The 24931-nt window shown below is 46.8% G+C and overlaps 1 protein-coding gene across 2 annotated transcripts in view; it reads right to left on the bottom strand.

The window, feature by feature from the left end:
- The window catches only part of OSBPL2 (oxysterol binding protein like 2), a 34022-nt gene extending 27590 nt beyond the window's left edge, over positions 1–6432 (bottom strand). The window contains exons 1-2 of one of the 2 annotated variants that reach the window (XM_054644290.2): positions 6287–6432; positions 5339–5427 (exon numbers count right to left, since the gene is read on the bottom strand). The gene's annotated coding sequence lies outside the window, so the exon portion shown is untranslated. Of the gene's footprint in view, positions 1–5338; positions 5428–5826; positions 5968–6286 lie in introns of those variants that run through there. The other variant, XM_077187262.1, reaches the window with a different exon arrangement.
- Between the last annotated feature and the right edge of the window lie 18499 nt (positions 6433–24931).

Raw genomic sequence — 24931 nt, forward strand, 5'->3', positions numbered from 1 at the left:
TACCACCAACACTGGATCTAAAACATCCAAAAAAATTAGCCAAGAAGCAAATTTAATTGGCAATTTAGATTAACTGTTACATATTTAAATTATCTTCAGCCAGAGAACAGCCACACAGACAGCAGAAGCCAGGAGAGGACTTTCTTTACCAAGTGAGATTTGTTTTAGTCCAAAGTTTGCATGTAATACCATCTGCCAGATGTCTTGGCAAGATAAAGTTCTCTGCAACCACAGCAAGAGAAGGGCAACTTCCTTCTCAAATCTCTTAAATAAAGTGCAGAGAGGCTGAATGAGGAGGATCAGCTGAACACTCAGCCCACTGTCACTTTTCCATTTCTTGGGAGATTGCAGCTGTCCCTACCACAGGCTTTTATGCAGTTGGGAGTTATTAAATGGCCTGGGGACATTTCAGTGCCAGCACTTGAAACAATGATGACAGCACACTGAACATCTGAAAGGTTGGCTTTGAACAAATGAGCTGAGCCATTTATGACAGGCAGAATCACGTTCTGTTCTCTCAGAAATACCAATTTTTGGTGATGCTTCACAGGAATTAAGAGACAAATGAAACACTGCAAGTCTGGCTTTCAAAGGAGCAAATGCCACAAAACTTGTTTCTGCATCAGAACAAATGACAGTAAATGTCCCACACACTAATCACTGTCCCAGCCCAAAGCTCCAGGGCTGCTACCACAAGCATTATTTATTTAGCATAAAAATTGTAAAGATGAATCTGGACAGAAAATATCCTCCTAGAATAATCTCAGTTACCTGTGGAATCAATGGCTATTCCCCACTTTCACTTCAGCCAAGAATTCTGTTCTACAGCCAAGGATATTGGCTTGCAGAACTTCCCTCAAGTGTAACAAACAGATCAAAGAAACTTGATTCCAGCAGATTAATAGTTTTTGATACAAAACTTCATTGAAATTCATACAGAATTCTGTAAATGTTCTCCTTTCTTAACACTACCTCAATATCAGAGACATTTTCCATCTGAGAGCATCTGATACTGCATTTTTCAGACTCTGTAACCTTCCCTTGGAAACTATTTCATGGCCCATGGCTGTAAAAAATGACAAAATTCTGTTCAGCACACCTCTCCATGCATGATGCATAATGCTAGGTTTGATCAGGAGTGATAAATCAGCTCATTTCTAGCCACACTGTTAAAAAAATAAATAATTCAATATTGTATTGTACAACTAGTTATTTCTTAATTGTTTCCTGGGGATCTGTTTTATCTTACTTGTAAGAGAGAAGGTGGGAAGTAATCAATAACTCCAAGCACAGTGGCTTTGGACACAAGTGTCAGTAGATACATAATTAATCATTTAGGAACACTTCTTTGAAGATTAAATTAAGGATGCTTGGGTATTTCTCATCATAATGCAACCACCCCTGCAAATTGATCACTGAAGCTTATGAACATGAAGACAGTTTCAGCATAAAATATTACTTGAGAAAACCCCTAGAACAGCAAAAATAGTTATATGTGTAAGTTCATAGATCTTCCTCCTCAAAGGCAGCTTTGTCTCTGTGGACTCATTCTCTCCAGGCAGATGCAGGTTAACATTCACTCTGCACAAGGTATTTTGTAAATAATTGACTCTTAGACAATTATTGCAGCAATTATATTGCAAATAAAGCAGGAGGATGACGGTGACTAACCCAGTGTAAAGCCCTACAGTAGAAGAAACCATATTTTTATGCCTACCACCAACTCCTCACACACACAGATTCCACAGCATGAGCACCTGCACACAGCTAACAGACAATTTCTGAAGGGAGTTTCAAGGTGATACCACAAATTTGCAAAAGCTTTAGGAAGTCAGACTTTATGCTATGATGGAATTTACTTTAAAGCTGCATTTATAGTAAATACCTACTGGATTCCAGTATAATGCTGCTACTCCGTTCGCTTAAAAATTAAACAAAATTAACTTTGACTCCTCAAGACAGGACAAACATCCCCATTTAGAGCCCAGTTTTAATAAAGAACCCACCCAGCCATCTGCTCAGTAACATTAACCTACATGGGTAACAAAACGTGCACTTTGTTTAAAACCAAACAAGAACAAGTAAACAAAGTTATTTACACCTCTGAAGATGGGTAACATTTCTGTTCCACTGTCAAACAACCACTCAACAGTTTCATTGTTCTAGTGCACAGCCCAGAAAGAATCCATGCACGGGGCACTTCTGCTCTCCTGGAAAAGTTTTCTTTTCAGTCAGCACAGGCTGCTAAGGGCCCCTTAGGTACAGGCTGGAGAGAGAATTTCTCTGCAGCCTTAACACACACAGGATTCATCACCCAGAGCTCCTAAAGGGATTCTGATCCTCACCTGACTGCCCTGACACGCTGTAGGGAGCAGAGGAGCTGCTTAGTGAGGTAGGGAGCTGAACAGGGATGTGAACCACAGACACCACAGAATTCTCACACTTCACCACCTTCAACCTCCACTGCCTGTAACTATCACTAGAATCGAAACACTGAGATCTACTAACAGATTCTTTTGGGAGCCCTAAAAAAAATTTACTCAGAAATGTAAAAATAATGCTAGTAAAAATATAATGAAGTTATTTATGCTGTCATGAAAACACATTTCTTGACAAATACCCTAAGCACACAAACTTTGCAACACCCCAGAGATTCACAGCGTCCCAAGAGCCTTTATCTCATCCAAAACTGGCCAGTACAGCAAAGGAACTGGACTGGAGCAGGAACAGCACAGACTTTGGTCTAACACCAAGCACAACCATTACGTGTCCAACAGAGCAGAGACAGTTCAAGTTTGGGACTACAAAACCAGGAGGGCCAAGACTGAAAAGTCCAGCTCAGCTTCTGCAGCTGCAGGGACAATTCACCTTTTGTGAACCCTCCCTCCCAGCAGATGGATAAACAAGCCCAGGAAGACAACACTCTGCAGCCTCTGCATTTTCTGAATGGAGAGCTGCTGCAATCTACTACAAACCTGTCTCATTAAATTAAGTGCATAATAAAATAAACTGAATTAATCTAAATGATCTGTCTAGACCAGCAAATGAATTTCCAATTGTAACTGTATTTAAGGAAAGAAAAAAAAATCAAGTTTAAGTAAGCTTAGTCTATTCTTGTAACTTATTGATCCTGAAAATGAAGGCATTATCTTTGTGCACTGAATTAACAATACATTTTTAAAGAGTATAACTGAAAGTTATGGTAAGCCACATTTGACACAATCTAATTGCTTGTTGCTCTCTCCTGCAACTTGCTTTTACAAGCCTTTAAGGATACAAAGTAAATAATTACATCATCATACATTTGTCTGCACAATAATTATTAAGATGCAAGGATTGAGATAATGAATTCTTTAATTCCAAGTTCTGTGGTGGTCTATTCCATAAAATAATAAAACCCATTAAAGATCTGCCATAAAGCATAACCTCTATTTTTTTTTTTTTTTTGCAACAGAAAAAACATCAAAGTCCCCTATCTCCAAAGTGGCAGACACAGAGTGACCAATTTGTTCCTTGCTCCCACTTTCCAATTTATTCAGCTTGGAGAAGATAGCCACGTGATCAGCTGCATATTTGCAAGCTCAGCAACAACATTCCAGTTCTTGAGCACTCCTAATTTAACACATATTCTTTGCACACCTCATTTTGTGCATTTCTTCCAAGAATTGTAAGAACCAAACATTTTAGTTACTTCACAAAGAAGAGACTAAACACTAAGCATTTTACAACATCATACCAGTGTCAAATACAGACATTTCTTACATTTCCATGAGACAGGTGACAAAACTGATGCTGAGTGAAGAACTAGAAAAATGGCACCTCATAAACAGAAAGCCTAGATATGAACAGCATGATGTAACATTGCATTTGTTCAAGGACAAGCTCCTTCAAATATCAAAGGTAATAAATTAACTGCTTAAAAATTCAGCGTAGTTGCAGGCTAATCTTGCTTTCAAACAACAGCAAAAAAAAAGAAATCATCTGACTGGCACTACAAACAGTGATTTAAAAATATAGCCTTATCAAAGCAAAAAAAGCCTGATTGGGACGTTTTCCAGCCAACACTAAGATAACAGAAAGCAAAGCTTTCCACCTTTGTTCTAGGTCAGCATATGTGAAGTTCACACAGTAGAATTCACTGAAGAAAGACTGAAAGAAATACCAGTTCCAGTCATAAGACCTGCCAGCAAGCACCTATCATGGAAAGCAGTTACAGTACTAAAAGTGACTTTAAAAAACCATCCAAGGGTGGAAACGATCTTCTGTGGTCAGTTACCAAAAGATGTCAGCAAACAAATAACAAATAACCACAATGCTTTCCAATATTGCATCAACTGAAACCTTTAGCCCATCTAGTCTTTAACTGCCTGTAGGCACAGGGTTTGTTGTCTAATCACCATTTTTTATCTCAAACTTTTGCCTTCTGTTTCTCAGATAATTTTGGCATGGCTGAAGAGCCAGTTCTGGATGAAAAATGCCATATTTTTTCCTGGACAGCAGACATCTCAGCGTTTCCTTTTGAGGACTTCCTGAAGTTACAAGTTCATCATGAGGTGCTGTTGGTTCAGGAAAGCACCAATAAGAATCACTGCTGATCCTCTCCCAGACTGCCCTCAGCTCTCTGTCATGTGGTCTAACATGTGTATGGCTACACAACTATTTTAAGAAAAAGCTGTGTTTACTGTAACTGAAAACCCAAGGGGTTATTCAGGGGGAAAATCAGCACTTGGAATTTCTTGCTTCCATGCTAGTTTAGCCAGTTCTCCTGGTCCCATCCCACGGAACAGCGCCTCATGTTTGGAAGTGACCCAAGTCACTGCTTCCAGAAATTGCCCTGAGGTTTCAGAAGTCCCTGAGCATGCTGGTGTAAAGTTTGTTAAGCTGCTAACACATGTGGTTGCCCCCAGATGGCAAAATGAATGTGGATTTATAGAACTTCAGAAAGTTAAGCTGGAACGATCAAATTTATTTTCCCTTGCACACAAAACTTTAGGAAAGGAAACACTATGGGAAGAGTGTTGCAAATCAGCACTGCAGATCCACCACGTTTCCTTCTTACTTTCCTGGAATAGCAAATGAAGGCTATGTACTTTAGCTGAGAAAATTCACAGTAAATGGCAGAAGTATCTGCTTGCACTCAACACGCTTTGGCAGCTACTTCTGAGAGGAAACACAAAGTTATTGCACACATAAAAGCCAAGAGGTGATTTTGAAACTACATCTGAAATTCTGGCCTGCAAGTGCTGCACAGTAACAAAGTGCTTCCAAAAGAAGTCCTCAATCCAAACATAGAGCACAAACATAATCAATAACCAAATTAAATAAATGGCACCTATACCTTTTTTAGCATGCAGAAGTTCTGGTGGCATGTTATTTAAAAAAAAGCCTTTTTTCCTGCTATTTTTCCCATCTTGCTTTTCTCCTCCTCTGTAAGAGAAACATCGAGTAGGTAACTGAGAAACAAAATTAAAAATAAAAAACCAACCCCAAATAAACCCCAACTGCTTCAGCTGTGACCTAAAAGGCCCCTTGAGGCTCTGCACTGTGCTGAAACCGAGCCCAGCACATTCCTCTGGGGAGCCGGGCGCCGGAGCCTCCTTTGCTCAACCACCCAGCTGCGAAAGCAATCGGAAAAATCTGGGAAAATCAGAAATATCCCAAGGCTGGGGCTGCCAGAGCCGCACTGACCCGCGGCCTCTGCACGGCCACGTCCCGCAGAGCCCCGGGATGGGGGGGACGGGGCAGGGCCGGGCCGGGACGGGATCACGGCACGGGGGGGAACCACGGTACCGGGGGAAATCACTGTTCTGGGTTAAATCACGGTACCGGGCATGGCTCTGCACCGGGCAGGAGTCACAGCACCGGGCACGGCTCGGCCGGGACGGGATCACGGCACCGGGCACGGCTCAGCACCGGGCAGCAATCGCAGGACCGAGAGAAACCACAGCACCGGGCAGAATTACAGCACCGGGCAGGGCTCAGCACCTCAGCCCACCGCTGCCCACGCTGCAGGTCGGGCCTGCGGCCCGCAGCTCCCCGAGACACCCCGTCAGACCAAGGTGCCCCGGGCCGCCGGGACGGGAGAGGAGCGTTGGGGCGGCCGCTCCACCGCCCGCCCCCGCCGCACTGACAGCGCGGCCCGCGGCCCGCCGAGGACAGGACGGGACCCCCGAGCCGGGCCCGAGCGGGGCTGTGGGGGCGCTGGGCCGGCGAGGGGAGCGGAGGCCCCGGGGTAGCGGAACGCGGAGCGCAGCGCGGCGGCCCCGGGCCCGGCCCGCGGCGTTACCTGCACCGGCTCCAGCGACGGCACCGCGGACACCGAGGCGGAAGTGCGGCCCTGGCCGCGGTGGATTGACAGGCACTTCCACCAATCGCAGAGCGCGGCCGCGCCCCGCCGTTGCCAAAACCACGAATCAGCTCTCCGTCCCTCCATTGGGAGGCGGGGCGAATGCTAATGAGGCGCCGAGACTGACCGCCCCGGGCCGCGCCACCGCTGGGGAGACCGCTGGCCAATGGCGCAGGGAATATGCAGATGAGGGCGTGGCTATGCAGATGAGGCAGTACCGGCAGCCCCCGGGGCTGGGGACGCCTCACCGAACGAGTTCCCAGAGGATTTTTGGGTTTCCTCAGCAAGAATGACCCCCTTGTGGCTGCTCTCACCTGTGGGATTTATGGGATATTTTAACTAGAAGGTGATTCCACAGTGCAAACTCGGCTCGCTGTAACCTTGTAGGAAAATATGGTATCCTCAAACACAAATGGAACTTAAAATTCATGCCCTTTGTCAGTTTCTGCAAGTTTACTTGTAGATGCTGTAAGTAGGTGAGAGCTAATATGGAATCAAGCAGGTTTGTGGGGTTATATAAGTGATAAACCATCATCCCTGTGGTTGTGAATTCCTTCATCCCATCAACATCCTCCATGTCCTGTCACTCACAGCAGCTCAATGACACCTCAAAACCCAGAGAAATGGTCCACAGAGCCATGTATGAGTATGAAAGGGTAGGAGTGAAGGAGGGAGATGAGACACAAATACTTATCCTTGAAATTATCTTCTCTTACCGCTCGCTCATCAGAGGTGGATGCAAATGTTCTTTAATGAGGGAATGGCTGCAAGGGCAATGGGGGAAATCTGAACCAAAAATCGTCACAAAATCTGAACCAAAAATCATCAGGGAATCTGAACCACTCCTTTGCTGCAGAGCTCTCTCCGGCTATCCCCAAATACTTTTGCTGTTGATTCTGGAGTGTTACTCACCCCCAAACGGGCTGGCGGCTCCTGCCCATCAGCCATGTGCTGACAATGTACAAAACACAAATTACCAGTGATAATGCTCCTTGCTCTGGCACAAGTGTAAACATTTAATGAAATCCCCAGGGGGGTTTCTCACACGCCTTGGGATTGAGGAGTGTTTTGGGTAGGAACAGCTGCCTCCAAGGATGTCTCTTGGTCCTTCTCAGTCCAGTTTTGCCATACCCACATGTTATTTCACCCCTTCATTTACCCCTCTTTAGAGAGTACAAATCTTGGGGACTAAAGGATAATTTGTATCACTCCAAATATCTTTATAAGGTTTTCCTGATTTGCTCAGAAATACATTTTTTTTCCCTGCGAACTCTAATTCAGCTACCCCTCTTGGGTTGCTCAACCTTAGAAGTCTCAACATGAAGCATAGAAATATTTCTGCTGCAACTTTTAAGCAAAGCCCCACAAACAGAAAGTAATCAGGAATTTAAATTGTTATTATTATTTTCTGACAGTGCAGGCCTTTGTCATGACTGAGCAGCTGATCTGGAAGAGTTCTCCAAAAGGACCACAGCAAGACAAATCCACTGATTAGATGACCAAGATATATTGAATTTTTGTAGCTTTTTCTGGTCTTAATTGAAGGCATGGACATCCTTCATGGGCAAGTTTGTAAGCATTTCAGCTAGATTTCCATGCTTAGCAAAAATGAGGATAATTGACAATTTCTTCCTTTGTTAAATATTCATGGGCTATTCTCTAGCAATCTAACTCCATAAAACCCCAAAACTGGACAGGGAGAAGAATTTAACTCTGTATTTGCCTCCCTTCTGCCCTGGCATTGAGGGAGGAGAGCAGTTACCTCTTAAAGGAGATGGCACGGAAATTTTGCCTTGTTGGCAAAGTTTTGCAATGTAAAAGTAATTAAACAGGGGATTTACAGGGGAAAGTGTTGGGCAACTGTCTCAGGCATAGGTGTAACCATCAGCTCCACCTGCAATAATCCCAAGTGCTTCCCTCCTGTGGAGAAACACTGATCCCAGCAAACCTTGTCACTGCAGCAGATTTAGGAATCCTAAATGGTGATACAAGGGCAGAATGGAAGACCAAAAAACCTAGAGATGTTGCTGCAGAGATATTGCAAGGAAACGTGGCATGTTGCAGCAGAAACGCTGATTGTCAGCAGTGCATCCATCACCCATGGAGAAAAAGGCCTCTTCCCTCCTCCTCCAAATCTTCCAGCAGCCAAAGCAGTCACTCAGTCCCAACATGTTCAGGCAAGTTGTCCAGCTCTGGGAAGCTCTTTTTAGTTCTTGACTCATTGCCAGGGAGTTTCAAAACCAAACCCATTTGCTCTGTGAAGGCTCCAGCATCTCCAGCTCGGTGCTCCTGTCCCTCCTCCAGGCTGGAATTCCCAGCCCCTGCTCCTGCCCAGCAGAGTCCTCACAGCTCTGCCCAAATGGAAATGCTCCCAGCCCTCCTGGTCACCAACAGCTTCACCTTAGAGGAGTGAGGGGCTTGTCCACACTTGAAAGATTATTTGGATGGAGGGACAGTGTGAATTGAAAGCAGAACGGGAATCCCAAAATATCTCTGGGCAAAAAAAAAAAAGCCCCAAGTGATCAAAGCAGTTGATGGAAGGGTTTTCAAGGTCTCTGTCTTCCTGCATCCCCATATGAGCGAGCCTGACACAGCTCTGCAAAATGGGAAACAAACAAATTTTCCATAGTCTGAAAAATAAAGATTTCCTCCTGCAGTCTACCTCATTTTAAAAGACAGTAATTTTGAGTTCTATTGGCAGTAATAGATTGTTTTGAGCTGCTGGCACTGAAAAAGGGGAGATAGTGTGAAAGAGCTGCAGTCACAGAAATTTATTTAATATAAGAAAAATATTAAAAAAGCAGACATTGGTAATACTGATAAGGCTGTAATGAAAAACGTGGTAATGCTGAAACCACGTGAATTTTAACCAGTACCTTGAAGAAAAGCAATTTGAGAGGAAAAGGAATCTGTAAATAATGAGGAACATGGCAAAAGCTGAATAAGTAGAAATAGCCAGTCTGTTAAAGGGCTGAATAAGCATGTTCTTTGTAGTGGCATGGAAAGGAAAAGGCACAACAGGCTGTATCCTCCGCTTCAGTGATAATTTCCCTGGGAGCTGCACCCGTTCAGCTGAGGGCAATTCAGGGGCTGAGCCGCTTCCATTCAATATAAAATAAAGTTTGGAGAATCTCTGTGGTCCAAGTTGTGATAAAAACCTGAGAGTGCAAGGGGCTTTCTGCAGGAAGCCAGAAAGCTTATTAAAAACACCTTTTCTCACAAAGTCTAGACACAAGCACAGAATCACAGCATTGTTAAGATTGGAAAGGACCTTTAGGTCACCAAATCCAACTGTCAGCATTAAAACATTTCCTCAAGTGCCATATCCACAGGTTTTTGGAATATGTGATGTACCCCTCTGCTGAACCCTGAATTCTGCTAGTTCCCTGGGTGACTTCTGGTGCTGGGAAATCCTGTTCCTGGAGCTGAGTAGAGATGAGCAGGAGAATTTGCTCAGGACAAAAATATTTGGGCCAAAGTAGCTCACTTGCATACATCATCTTCCCTGGGATGGGAATCCATGGGGTTTTTTGGATATTCATGGCAGGGAAGATGGGGACAGATCAGATTTAACTCACATCTTCAGTCCTTCACACACCTGTGTAGGATTTGGGAAGCTCCTTAGGGGGATGCTGTGGAACCTGACTTTTAGGAACCCCCTCCCAGTAGGGGCTGGTACACGTGAGCTTCAGCCTGAGCTCCAGGAGCAGACCTGAAGAAATTTGATTTTACCAATGCCTATGTACCACTGCTGACAGCTGATCTGCCTTCAGTCAGTGATGCTTTATACACTAATAGGTGTTTATTTGTCAAACTTGGCCACAGAAGCATCTTATTTAGAATTAATTCCCACGTGTGGGTTTAGCTGCATGTGAGGCAAGTGACCCCTGTTCTCTTGGGGCACATTTCCCTCTATGGTGGCAGTGGATCAATCCAGCAGCTCATGTGAGGCTTCCTTCTGGAAACTCAAGTCAATAGAAGTTAATTATACTTATTGATGCAAGGTCAGAATTGACGTGGGAGTAAAATTTAACCTGAGTGCTTCCTTGGTAACTTCCCTGTGTCACCAGGATGTCACACTCAGAGGAGCAGCTGAGCAGGGTGGGTGTGCATGGGGCAGAGTGAAGGAAAACTCCTCACAGGCAACAGGGGAAGGGATATTTTCCTTTAGATATTCCCTTTGCCAGATTCCCACTGCCCAGGTTAGATGTGACCGGTGTTGGCCAATTTAACCTCATTTTTTCACTAAATTCAATGCTGTTGTTTCCCCCAGGCAGCACCAGCTCCCTCTCCATTTTGCAGCTTTGTGGATGAAGGCACAGCAATGAAACGTTCTCTGTGGCATGCACATGTATTTTCCAAGAGTGTTCCTGATGACATATCTGCACTGTGCCCCCTGGCAGAGCTGCCCTGGCACCCAGGGTGCACCTCCTCACGGTGCAGCAGAGAGCTCAGGCATCTATTGACCCCAGGAATGGGCTCAGCACAGTTCTGCCCTGTGATTTTTCAAAAAAAAAACCCTGGATTTTAACCCCATGACTTGTGACAACATCTACAAAAAAGAAGAAAAAAAATTAAAAGCAGGAAAAAAGAAAAAAACTCTGTGTAAAGCAGACTGTCAGCTGTGTTTACTGATACACTATGGATTGGTTTAGCACGTAATTTTCCCTAGCTTAGTAAAATTAGCACCTTTGATCCAGCAAATATTTATATGCACATATTACTTGCTGGAATGGTCTCCTGTACTTTATAACAAAGTCCTGTCCACTTGTCCCTAGGCAACCACTAGAACAAATTAATTAGTAATTACAAATTCACACATATGCATCAAAACAAGATCCAGGTTAATTTTATGGTGCCTCTGTATTTTCTGGGCTTAAAAATTAAATTATTCTAATCTACAGACTGGTTTTAAAAAGGTCTCATCATGAAATTCCACAAAAAAAAAGAAGGCAATGAAGTAAATGAGATATTTGAGCATGAACAAAAAGAAAAAATCAGATCCTGTCCCAGATCCTGTCCCAGATGGAGTTGGGAAGTTTGGCTCTGGATCTGAAGGCTGCTACACAAGAAATCCCCGACAGGCAGACAAACTAATGTGCCTCCCTCGTCAGCTTCTGTGTCAGCTACAGCTGACTCTATTTACTTTTTGCCCAGAGAAGGAACTGGGAGCAGAAGGAAAAGAAGAGAAACCTTCATTGATATTCACAATGCTTTCTTACATGATCAGCATTATTTTTGTCCAGGAAGCTCTTTCAGAAAATGGGAGAAAACAAGTGATGAGGTGGAAGAATGGCTGTCAGAGGGAAAGAAAGGACCCTGTTGTGGAGGAAGGAGTTTGTTTTATTTTGTATTAAAGTACCATGAATAATTTTGGTTTCTGTTTGTATATTTGGTATCAGAAGAATGAGGTGGATTCAGTCTGAAAAAATTGACTTTTTTACTGTCAAATCAGACCTCTCTAACGATGAAGGCAGGTTGGTGGAAATTGCAGCTCACCCTGATGGCAAAAATCCCCACTTGTCCTCATTTCCATGCCAAATAAAGGATGCCCTGAACCCGAAGCACAGCCCTGCTCTGGAGGCTTCACATGCTCTCAGTGCTTCAGGCAAACACAAGTGGAAGGACTTTTTCCTATCTTTTGTGTGTGCAGCCACTATTTGATGTAAATGTACTCACCAGAAATTGAATAACTCCCACACCAGTAATTTTATACCCATCCAACATTTAAATTATGAATGCAATAATCTGCAGCACCACGACTCATAAGGCAAGGCTAGAATTCCCCAGGCAGGAAAAGTCTATTTTTAGCTCTTTGCAGCTGAGATTTTTACAAGATGTAGAAATTTGCTCCCTCCTGCTGCCTCAGGGGTTAATTTGCGTGCAAAGTTTCAGGGTTTTGTTTTTCTGTCCTTCAGGGGGTCAAACCTGAAAGCAGCAAAACAAACAAGCTGCTTTGGGGGGAAGGAGTGCAAGAAGAAATCCCCTGCTCTGTCTGGGCAAGGGATTGCCTAACAGGGTTACTCTGAGGCAGAGAAGTGATGAAATTGGTTTTTCCTCTGAGAACATCCCCTGGCTGGGCTGGAACCTGCTCAGGAGTGGCTGTGTGCTCCCTGGGCAGGGGCTGTGCTGGAATCATTCCATCATTAGTCCGTGTAGCTGGCAGCAGTTTCACAGAAGATGCTCCTGACTCATATTTGCAAATGGCATCTAAAATCTTGGGTTATTTTCTTCACTATGTTTCTTAAGGGTTTTGGTTATTTTTTAATCTGTTTCAGGGACTTGGTGTTATACTTGCTGTTTTTTTTTCTCTGTGTGGTACCAAGGAGAGACCAAAGCAGTGCAAAGATTGTTTCCCTCTGTGTGTGACAATAGCAGAAAATGAATGAGAGAGAAAAGGATCAGAGGGACCCCAATAATCAGAAGCTCCATTCTGCTGGGCCCCATGAGGGATCTGTGTCATCCAGAGCATGAAGGCAGCTCTGGTTCAGGCTGAGCAGCTCAGGGTTTCATCACTTTTTGTGTCACATGAAGGCATTTATCAGCAGGGCTCATAATAACTGATGGATGAGATGTGGTGCTCCTTCCAAATCAGGACCTCAGAGTAATGTTCTCCATGCCAAGCTCTGTCTGCAATTACAGCCTGGTGAGAAACCCCAGCCCTGGAATTCTCCTCCCTTGGCAAATAACCCCCACAGACATTTCTTGATCAAAGGCTGCCAAAATGGGAGCTCCAACACCACCTTGCCAGCCCAAACCCAGCTGCGTGGCTGCTTGGTGGCAGGAGTTAAACACAGTTATTTTGCCTCTGAATACCATCTGTGGACCATGTAGAGAAAAAGATGCTAAACCTCTGTCTCCCATGCCCTATGAAAGGCTCCAGCAGAGTAGGTGGACATTAATTTCCTCTCCTCTGCAAAGTAATGCACTGCTTTCCCTGATGTCATCAGGCTTTGGTTGTGCTGGAGGGAAAAAAAATATTTAAAAAAATAATAAAATATTGTGGCAAATGGAGATGCAATTCTTTTAAAACATTGTCTTTTTGAGAGGTAACAGCAACAAAAATTGCGTGAAGATCAAAGAGAAAAGAGGCTGTGCTCAAGAATAACTCAAAAATAATATGGGGCAGTTGCTGAGCAACTCTCCAATGCAAAGTATTGCTATTTTCTGGTCCCTTCCCCCATCTGCACAAGGGGGATGGTGTCTAGTGCTGGTCAAAGAAAAGGTCTGTGTGATTGCCTGGGTACAATTAGATCTGAGGTCTTTGCAAACAGCTCCTATCAATCAGCCTCGAGCCATTGATCTTACATCTGAAGCACTTATTGAAAAATAAATTATGGTTTTTTTGATCTAATCCACTATTAAGGATTCCTTTCTTCCTTTTTGAGGTTGAGTAAATAAAATTCTTCCATCAGAACTTGCTTAATAATTATGCTGGACACACAGCAGACCAAATCTTGAGGGTGAAGCAAAGCGACGACTCAGAAGCTAAAGGCTGATTTTTTTTTCTCGGGTCTTTTCTTTTTTTGTTGGAAGAGCTATTCTTTACCCAGGCACTGCACAGTGCTAAATGCATTCCAATAATCAGGGTATTGTCTGTTATCTGCCTCGAGCTGAGCAGCACATGTGCCACAGGGATCTGCCTGTGCACAGGGGTACCCGAGGGCTGCACCTTTCTCCTCCCACTGTGGCTCTGTCCTTGTCCTGCTTTTGTGCAGCTGCTGCCACTTGCTGCCAGATGCAAAAGGTGCTTTTTTCCTCTAGGAGGGATTGTCAGTATCCATCCATGGGGATCCTCCAGCATCCAGATTGCACTGAGACCATCAGGTGGAGGAGTAGATGCCATGAAAACTCCACAGCAGGGCTGGGACACAGCTCAGGTGGTCACCATCCCTCTCTCCTATTGGGGTCTCTGGGGAGATGTTGAGATCTCTGATAACCATGGAAATATATTGTGTCATCTCATTTTGTGACAGAAAGGAATAAATTCCTGAGCTCCAGCCCAGCCTGCACTTTTCCATCTCCCTCTCCAGCAGGGCAGGATAGAGATGTGACTCAACACCAGGCTGTGCATCCCACTGGGAAGGTCCCTGTGAGCATCCTGGGAGTGGGGTCAGCCACACTTGAGCCCCTGCTCAACCCTTCCTCCCTGGGGCTGGACCTGAGGCAGAGCAGATGCCTGACCCACAGCAGCAGCAGTGTGACAAGGCCTGCCCTGCTATTTCCCAGTGTGGTTTTTTTTTCCAATACCCCTTTGAAAGCAGTGCAGCCAGCTCAGCTCTGCCTCTTGGATGCTGGCAGGCTGCCACCCTTTAATTAGGCCTGCTGTTATGTCTAATGCTGGTGGCAGAGTTTCAGGGCACCAGCACAGAGGCTGTGGGAGTGGGAGCAGGAGATGAGGTGGCTGCAGAGCTGTGTGGTGACTTGGATGTTCAGGATAACATGCCAAAGTAACAGTGTTGATTTTACCCTCTTCACAGGTCAGATCAGCTCCTGAGCACAGATCCGGCCAGGCCGTAGAAAAACTCCTTTTCCTGCAGGGGAGAGGGCAGCTGAGAGCAGAGAGCATTGGTTTGAAACCCACCCCTCACTCTGTGGCACAGAGAGAGCTCCTGGAATGCCCTGGTACCCTCACTCTGTGGCACAGAGAGCTCCTGGAATGCCCTGGTGCCCCCACTTTGTGGCACAGAGAGAGCTCCTGGAATGCCCTGATACCCTCACTCTGTGGCACAGAGAGAGCTCCTGGAATGCCCTGGTGCCCCTCACTCTGTGGCACAGAGAGCTCCTGGAATGCCCTGATACCCTCACTCTGTGGCACAGAGAGAGCTCCTGGAATGCCCTGGTACCCTCACTCTGTGGCACAGAGAGCTCCCTGGAACCCCCTGGTGCCCAGCTCTGTGCCCCCAGCCTGAGGCAGCTCAGCAGGCTCCACACTGCACTCACCTGCGTGAATGGGGCCTGAGCTTCCAGCCCAGGTGACAGGAGCAGGGACTGAGGGAGGGACAGCTTTAGCATCTCCCCCTGTGCTGCAGGCCAGACTGAAGGTAAAGGCTGAGAGCTCTCCCTCCACTTCTGGCTGCTCCACTCAGAGCAGCTCAAATTCATCTTGTCCCCCACCATGAGCATCAACAAAGAGTTGTGGCCAGGGACATTTCACTGCTTCACAGAGCCTCTTTGCTGCAAGTCATGGCTTGACTTCAGTGCATTCTTCAGCCTCACTCCTCCTCACACAACTCCCAAGAGCACACCTCTGTTCCCTCCTCTCCTCTCCAGGCAGCTGCCGCCCTTGTGCAAGCCCAGGACTGAATTTCAGAGCAATGACTGTGCACAGGACAGGATGATGAGGCACAGCCAGGAGGGTGCAGTCCTAAATCCCTGTCCCCACAGCCAGCCGTGGATGCTTTGGAACACCGGCCTCACACTGGGACGCTGAGGGGGATGTGGGACTCTGCCACCACCCAGTGATCAGTGGAAAGAAGCGAGCAGCCTGCTCATGGCAGCACTTGTACACCCCCAGGCTGGAGCCCAGCACCCTTGATTTGTATTCTGCCTCTCGATCTGCAGCAGCTGGGCCCCGCCGCCCCTCCCGAGCCCCATCAGGGCCCACGAGGCTGAGCTGCCCTGCTCTGCTCGCAGATAACGCCGCTGCAATTAACACTCCGGCTCTGTGCTAATGAGGAGCAGCCACAGAATGCACAATGGCAGAGTTACAGGCCAGCAATTACAGGCACAATCTTCCCTCTTCCTTGTCCTTGCCCTGTTTTTTCCACTGTTCCACACTTGCTGAGAGCCTGACACAGCAACCAGAGCTCTGAAGATGATGAGCAGAGTAATAAAAAAGCTCTTTGAAGCACCACGAGCCCTGATCATCCCTTCATGTTTCTGCAGCCCTGCTGGCCAGGGCAGCAAGCAGGAGGTCCACTGCAGGTGGTCTGAGCTGCTAAAAGTAGTGTCATTAAAAAACCCCAACTTAATCACGATAATTGAATTAAAGGAATATTGTGGAATATTTCCTGCTTGTTCTGAAGAGGGCTTGTACTTGTTAAAAGCTTTTGAAATCTAGCTGCTGCAAATAGCAACTCATGTGCTTTCCCAATTGCTCACCTTCCTTGCTCAATACCCAGTATCTATTTAGGAACTGTTTTTCAAAACACTTTGCACAATTTAATTTGGGGAAGTCTGTGGTGTGTCCCAATGCTCAAAAAATGCTGTGACAAGCTGAGGAGACCACATGTATAAAGACAACCTATAGAAACAAATAAGCACATTTTTATACATGCAATCTCTGGCAGGATTGCTTAGAAATCATGAAGAGTTGTAAAACCATGCCATAATATTCATATTCTTAAATGCCAGATGTCACATGAAATATTATTCAGAAACACTTCTCTCTCCTTCCCAACCTGCCTGCAAACAAGTGGGATCAGCACAGCCTGGCCGTGGGTGCTGGGAGCAGCATCAGCTGTGAGTGGTGCATTATTAACAACTGGAATTATTAATTCTGTTTCAGAAAGCTCTTCTGTGCCTCTACACGCAGTCGTTTGCAGAATTATTTGGAAAATTAATCTTGCACCTGATCCCTCCCTTTTTTAATGAACTGTGTCATGCTGTCAGACAATGCTGATGGACAGCATGAAGCAAGGGAAGGGAAAAGGGAAAATAGCACCTGAAAAGGGAAATAGCACCTGAAATGACAGGCAGAGCCTTTCCCACAAAGCACCTCACTCACAGAGTTGAAGCAGAGCAGAACAAGGGGAGATTAAAAGAGAAATTGCACCGTGAGAGGGGGTGGCAGTGTGGTGGGACCCGGGTCCCTGTGGGGAAGGTGAATGCCCCAGTTCCTCACCTACTGCCAAAACCTTTACCTACCAGGAAAATGCTGATGGTACCTGGCTGCAATTTGGTCCCCTCCTCTATTCCCAGTTGTCCTGGCTCTGCTTTTCCAGCCACAGCTCCAGGAGAACCTCTCTGCTCATGGGGCATCATTGATTTTTGTCTTATTGTAGGAAAACTCCTCTCTGTAGTGACCAGAGACACCCCTGGGCTCCAGGGGAGCTGTGTAACCTCTGGAACCCTTGGCATCCTCACTCCATGCTCGGTTCTGCATCTCATTCCTATTTTTGCTGCTCTTCTCTTTTCCCAAGCAAATTCCTGAGGAATCCTCCACCCACCAAGCACCAACCCAGCCTTCATCACATAATACTGCCTGCAAAAGTTTTAAGGCAAGGATTTTGTGTGGTTGACATTGATTTCCAAGCTTCACAGTGCCTTGTAGGCCCTAGGAAAGAAAGGAAAGAGACAGGTGGGAATGATTTCATGCATCCCTGCCCTGCCAGGGTGATGTTTCTCAGCCTCCACAGGGAGGAGATGTGTGTGAAGCAAAGGGGTAAGAGGAGTTTCTATGGCCACTGGTTTTGGGATAAGCAGGTTTGTCATGCAGCCTAAAAGGAGATCTGGCTTCTACATCCCCCAAATTCTTTCTTCTCTACTCTGGGTCTACACCCTGCAGGAAATTCCCTGCCTGACCATCATCCTCTGGAGGGGTTGGATCTGAGCAGTGATGCTGCTGTGCTGAGGCAGAGAACAGCCAGGGGGATGGCAGCAAACACCCTTCAGAAGGATGACCCAGCACCTGCACAGCTTGTTTTGCTACATCTCCTGTGTTATTCAGTCCTTTAAATTCCACTGAAAGTGATTAATGTTCCTTGTCCTCACCTTCTCCCTCCGGCACGGCTGCACTCTGGCTAAGCAGAGGTCAGAGCCAGCAGGACATGATTACTCATTGGAGAGGGAAGGACTTTCAGTTCTTCTTTTTCCCTTTTTTTTTTGGTTCCAGGATGGTCTGAACTCAGATCACAGCAGCTGTGACATCCAGTGGCAGCTCTGTAGTGTTTGGAGTCACCCAAGGCAGCTTTCACAAGTAGAGCCCTCTCATCATCACAGTCAGACAAAAGAGAATCCTGTTACTTAGAGCCACAGCAAACTCCCTCTCTTCAGGCCAGAAGCCTCAGCAAAGCCCAGGGTGGCTGATGAGATGGATTTATTTGCTAAAACCCTGTTTGCTGCAAGCCAGACCAATAAAGAGACCTGTTGGACGTCTCAGCTCTCCAGACCCAGGAGGGCTCTGTTTCCTTCGCCCTGTACTATCTTTACACAAATCTGACTCCAAATGATTTTTCTAGAGGTCAAACTAGCTTCAGCAACACAGATTTGGGCTTGGAAGAGGAAGACAGTAGATAACAGCAAGCTGTCACAGAAACGTCCTGAGCATGGTTGCAGCTTTGCCTGCAGTGAGCTGATGCTTCCTAAATGCTTCACCTTCCTCCAGTCCCTTTTCACTCCTCTTCCCCATGCCTTTGTAGTTGGATGCCTGACACACTCTGTTAGTCTCTGCTGCCTTATAATGAACATCAAAAGAATGAAAAGATGATGAATTGGAGATCAGGACCCAGAGCAATCACTAATAGAAGGGAATACATTAGGCACACCACAGCTCAATAGGAAATACATTCTCCATCTGCCTTTGCTACAGATCCAAGGGCAGGCTTGGCATTGTCTCAGCAGACAGAGATGGGGTTGAGACATGGGCGTTTTTTATGAGAAAAGCCAGGAGTTAGGGAAAATCCTTGTACAGATGAAGGTTTTTCTGAATTAGAGTGATCTGGAGAATGTGGGGCAGGCTTTGGAAGGCAATGGGCAGGCAGAGGGAGCAGAATCCCCCGGCAGCAAATTCAAACCAGGGAGCTGAACAGAATCCAGCCCCTGCAAAGATGGAGAAGTGGCCACAGTGGCTGACAGGGGTGAAATAGGGAACTTGGCAGAGGTGGCAAGGGCTGGAAGGACAGAGGGATGGGTTACCCTCTCCCTAGGAAGGGCACCTTTCTCTGGAGAAAATGCACTTGGTAACTGACACTTCAGTGCTGGACCTTAAACCTTGAGAGAGCTTTTTGAGACACAAACACTTGAGATTCCTGCCTGAAATGGCAGCATCTGCAGAGAGATAACAGAGATGGTGAAGGAGTGCTGCCTGGGCAGATGCTGCTGCATCATTTCACAGGAGCCACTGGAGAGGGGGAGAATAACAACAAGCTTCAGACCCTCTTGGCTAAACACTGCCCAGCACCTGGGGACACCATTTTTCATTTTCACAGAAGCCAAATGGCCAAATAAAAAAGATGAAGTTAGCTAGACTGCTGAGTCTCCTAATCTCAGACACAGAGATTTGTTTGCCCTCTACCCTCCAGAGAAATGTGTTTTCTTCTATTCCATATTGCTCATACAACCACACATGCTTGGGGAAGTAGTCTCATACAGGAAAAACAAGCTTTTACTTAAATCCCTCAAATACTGTGCCTGAAGGACCTCCAGCTTGTAAGACACCTGATGGGAGCCTCTGGGGACAGCTTCTGCTCTCAACTGCCCTGGCATGACTCAGAAGAAACTCTTTTGGACCAGTTAAGTTGGGCAGAGACAAGAACAAAGTTGTCCATGTTTGTGTGTGGAAGGGGTCTGGTGAACCCAGGGCTCCATCATCCTCCCTGATGCACACAAAGAATTAATGGATTTGCATCTTTGTAAGAGGAAAGAGAACTGGGCCCACGTTGAGCAGCAATAATGAATTAAACTGAATTAAATTTTGATACATATTAGAGATATGTTAGTTACTATATAAAGTAATATACTTAATTAGCCCAGGAAGTCTGTTAAATATTACATGAGGTTACCAATGAGTTCCTGCAGGAAGCAAGCGAGCTGACATTTGTAGTTCTCCTCACATGAGAACCTGGTGGTAGCTCTGGAGATATCCATGGACTCCACAAATGGGCTTAAACCCTCCCCCTCTCATTTCTTAGTGACCTGCAGTTTTATGAAGTCTGATGGAGTGCAAAGGAAACCACGGTGCCACAGCTTGCAGCACGGCCCAGAGAAACCCAGCTCATTTCTCTACAGCTGCTCTGCTTTCCATCTGCCTGGGAACAGAAGTGGCTTTGATTAGCAATGTTTTAGTCCTTCCCAAATCTCTTTTTCTCACTCCTAACCCACCCTGCTTGCTACCATTAAGAGAATTAGAAACAAAGGCCAGCCTTGCCTCTTAAACCACTGCCTGATGGAGTACCAAATTTAATGGCTACCTTTTCAACAGAGCTTCAACATTCACTCCTCCATGTGGCAAAATGCTTCCAGCACGGTTGGTAGCAGCTGCACACGGATTTCACATCTTCATATTCAGACCCTGCTGTCTCTCTCTGCAAACATCTATCAGTCTGAACAGCAGCTGCCAACTCAGTCCAGGCTGACAGATGTAGGATGAGTTCTGGTTCCATTCCCCACCGTGCTCTGAAATTCTCGTTTTGAAATACAACACTGAATTGGCCTTGACAAGAGTCAGGTGTTAACTCTGATCAGACAGTTACTTCATTACTAATGGCATTACTCATCCTGCTCTGCTTTGTTTTCCTCCCCCAAACTTTTGTGAGCATTTCCCTGCTCACAAAAGTGCTGTTGGATTGAACAAGGATAGAAATGTGACTTTTTGTGGTGACAAGGAGATTTGTAATTTTAAGGAGCTCTTCCCAAGAAGCCAAAAGCACTCATGGCAGTTTGAGACAGGTCCAACTATGAAAAGTCTCCCTGTAGTAAAGGATGCATTTTTTAACACTTTGGGAGTTTGGATTTGCAGGTTGGTGCTGGGAATGGAGAGAAAGAACAAAGGAAGAAGAGGAAAGGAGGAAGGAAAAGAAAGAAGTGAAAAGGTACGGGACACGTTTTGAGCACAGGTGGACATACACTGTGCCCAGATGGGGACAATTCCCCTCCAGAATCTGTGATCCTTCTCAGGGACATGGTGGCTTTGTGCCATTTAGAGCTCTCAGCAGGTGTTGCTTTGGGAGTGGAGATGTTGGTTTCTCTCACCTCTCTGAAAGCTGGCTCACAGGTTATTTCTTAGCATTTCCAAGGATTATTCTGGTCATCATTGTCTTTGTTTGACATCAAACTCACTCAATTTTGTCCCCTGCAGTACGGTAAGGAAGAGACCTCCTGCCAGCAGCAGAAGCTGTTTTGACACCTGGCTGAGCTGGATGAAGCACATCCAGTGACTGATTTCATCATGTCCCAGCCAGGTCTGGATTGCCATGCTGGTTTTCAGTCCTAATAGCTCCCCAAGCCTTGACAGACAAGTTGTTGTTGGGTTTGTTTTTAAGAGAAATATATATCAAAGAGTAGCATTTCACTGCAAAAGCATCTCCAGCATGAGAAATGCTCTCCTGGTGTTTTCTGCGTCCTACTCATTGGTGCTATGTGTGAAATATTTATACTGAGGGTTTGTGCTGTATCTTGGGGGTCTGGCAAAGCAGGGGCTGAAGGGCTCCTTGAAGATTTTGCCCTCAGCCAATTTGGAATCTCTTTTCTCTGCCACACTGCCCTTCTCTTCACCCAAGTGTGCTGGTAACTTGTGAGGGGATCTTTAAAAAGGGAATTTTCCAAACAGAATAAACATGTCCCATGATGAAAGGCAGAAGAAAAGGAAATAAAACAAAGGTTTCATAGTCACAGATACTTGTGTGAATGCCAGAGGACTTTCAACCCTCATCAGTAAAGACATGAACACAAAGAGATTTTTTAATAATCTCTTTCTTTAAAGTTTGTTTCAGAGACAAACTGGCTCCATGGGACAGAAGTAAACAATGGAAAAACTACAACTTGTGCATATCCTCCTAGTCCTAGCTTTATGGAGAGCTGTCTGTGGGCATGATGGTGCAGACAAGAGAAGACTTTTTGGCTGTGAGGGCAGTCTGGAGGGCAGCTGGAACAGCTGGAGGGGTTATGGAGTGTCCATTCCTGGAGATATTCAAATCCCAGCCAGACAAAGCCCTGGGCAACCTGCTGTACCTGCCCTGCTTCAGCAGAGGAGTTGGCCTGGAAAATCTCAAGAGGTCCCTTCCAGCCTGAACCACCCTGTGATCTGCCACCCCCAGCTGCTGCTGCTCAGGCACAACCTCAGAACAAACAGAAATGAGGCTCAGGAGATCTTGGGGCTGAGCTACAGCTCAGACCATCCAGAAAGGTTCCACTGTGCAGGACACAGGGGTTGAGCAGTGTCAGGAGCTCTCCCTGCCCATGGCCTGATGCAGGGTGGTCAGAACACCCAATGCCAAATTATATAAGCACTTATGAGCACAAGGGGTACCTACACATGGCCTGTGTAGTGTGTGAGCCAGCTCCAAACGTGAGCTGTCAGACCATCTGCTTGCATGTCTGAGTGTGCTCTGCTTTAACTACAGTTGTGTGATTTCCTTTCCTGAAATGTATTAGAAATGCACTTGTCCTGTCTGCTGAAGCAAGAGAGAAACATCAGGATCAGAAACCTGTAATCTGAGCTCTATCACCTCTTATTTATCCAACAATCCTGGCAATTTAATCTGGATAAAAAATAACTGTGATTTGTCCACATTGTATCATATCACTTTATAAATTATCTCAGGCACAAAGTAGGGGGTTTGTTTTCTATCGGGGTGGTGAAAATTCTGAATAATGGCTGACAGCTAACAAAGAGCAAACTGCTCCTGGGGATAGGAGCTGCACAGCACACACCCCATCGTCTGGAATTTGTAAACATTTCAATGAACACTAATGCTTGACTGAGTGGCTGGAGATTACACATAACACCAGATCACAAACAGCCACATAGCAAAAGTGGTTCGTGGGTTCATTAAACATCACGGGCATCAAAAAATTAAAAAAAAAAAATCTTTCCCCATCTGTGGTGATCGGCATAAAATTCACGTCCTGTCTGCTGGGCTGTGGTGCAATCCGGCCCGGGCAGGGTGGTGGGGTGGGTGGTTGGGTCTGACGCCCCTCGGGCAGTGCTGAAGCAGCACCAAGCACCTCCAGGGTCAGGTCTGACCCCACTCGGGCAGCACCAAGCACCTCCAGGGTCAGGTCTGACCCCCCTCGGGCAGCACCAAGCGCCTCCAGGGTCAGGTCTGACCCCACTCGGGCAGTGCTGAAGCAGCACCAAGCGCCTCCAGGGTCAGGTCTGACCCCCCTCGGGCAGCACCAAGCACCTCCAGGGTCAGGTCTGACCCCACTCGGGCAGTGCTGAAGCAGCACCAAGCACCTCCAGGGTCAGGTCTGACCCCCCTCGGGCAGCACCAAGCACCTCCAGGGTCAGGTCTGACCCCCCCTCGGGCAGTGCTGAAGCAGCACCAAGCACCTGCAGCGGGAGCTCGGGCACGCCGCATCCTCAGCGCTGCCACCCGCGGCTCCACGAGCGCACAGTGACATCCTCTGTCGGGATGCGGCAGCAGCCGAGCCCCGGCCACCCATGGAACACCGGCCTGGGGACGCTTGTGTCCCCAAGGAGGGAGGGGGACACACGTGCGGGCAGCTGCCGGCTCGCTGCGCGCACAGCTGGGGAAGGCGAGCCCGGCTCTGGGCGCGGAGCCAGCGCCCTGTGCCAGGGCCGGGTCAGGACAGGATGAGGCTGGCCCTTGCTGAGGCCACCCTTCGGTGGGTGCCACAAGGGCAACACGCTGCGGGGGTGCTGAGAAGCGCTCGGCTCTGCCGGCAGCAAACGATTCCCAGCGACCGCAGAGCTCTCCCAGCAGGATCCGCCGCCGCCGGCAGGGCAGAGGCTGTGGCTGCGTGTTTCAAGAGGAATTCGGTGAGGCTGTAGTAGTTGCTGAGGTGAAAATAGCTTCTGGAGCAATCAGAAGGTGGCAGACCCCCTGGGCCTTAACTACAGGCTTGTTTCTGGGTTTGCACAGTTTTCTAGCTTAGCTGATGTTCTCTCTGTTTCTCGCATTCCCCAGACAGAAGGGTGCCTGCTCAGGGTCTCCAGCCTGGACCCTTCTCCGTGTTTGCAGCTGCTGCTCTGCACATCCCTGTGCTGTTCTCCAGAGGTGGTGATAGCAGAACTGATCCTGCCCCTGTGGCAATACCTGTGGGGATGTTTTCTGTCCTGCCACCTGGAGCAGACACCGTGCACAGGGGTTGTGCAGTGGGAGGTGACTTCATCCTGCAGAATCACCAGCTGAAACAAGTCCTCAGACAGAAATTATTCTCTTTAGCTGTGAAAGGTGAACAAGTGGTGGAAGAAGGAAGAGTTAATCACCTTCCTGGAGCTGGGACTGGGAACCACAAGGACTCCTTGGTTTGCAGACCAAGAATTGCCTGCACCTAGCAGTTTTACCTCTTCCTCCTGCTGCCCATGAGGAGCAGAGGCAAGATCATCACCCTCTGTGTTCCACCTGCCCAGGGAGCTCTCCTGGCTGATTAAAAGGCAAATGAAGTTCTGACCTCACTTCTGTTCATTAAGGCACAAACTCCACGGCAGGAGAAATAAACTCATGGTGGATGCTTTGGAGAGATGCAGGAATGTTGCTGTGCAGCATGCAAAGATGCTCTGGGAGAACACGGGAATGCTTCTGAGTTGAGAGGGGAAAGAGGAATGTAGAGATGTTCTAGGGGGTGGCAAGGATTCTTTGAGGTAATGCAGTGATGCTCCAGCGTTGAGAAGGGAAGGGAAATGGGAGAAGATGCTCCGGGAGGGGGGGATCAGGGATGCTCCGGGGTAATGCAAGG

The sequence above is a fragment of the Agelaius phoeniceus genome, chromosome 17 (assembly GCF_051311805.1).
Source record: "Agelaius phoeniceus isolate bAgePho1 chromosome 17, bAgePho1.hap1, whole genome shotgun sequence".
Lineage (NCBI taxonomy): Eukaryota > Metazoa > Chordata > Aves > Passeriformes > Icteridae > Agelaius > Agelaius phoeniceus.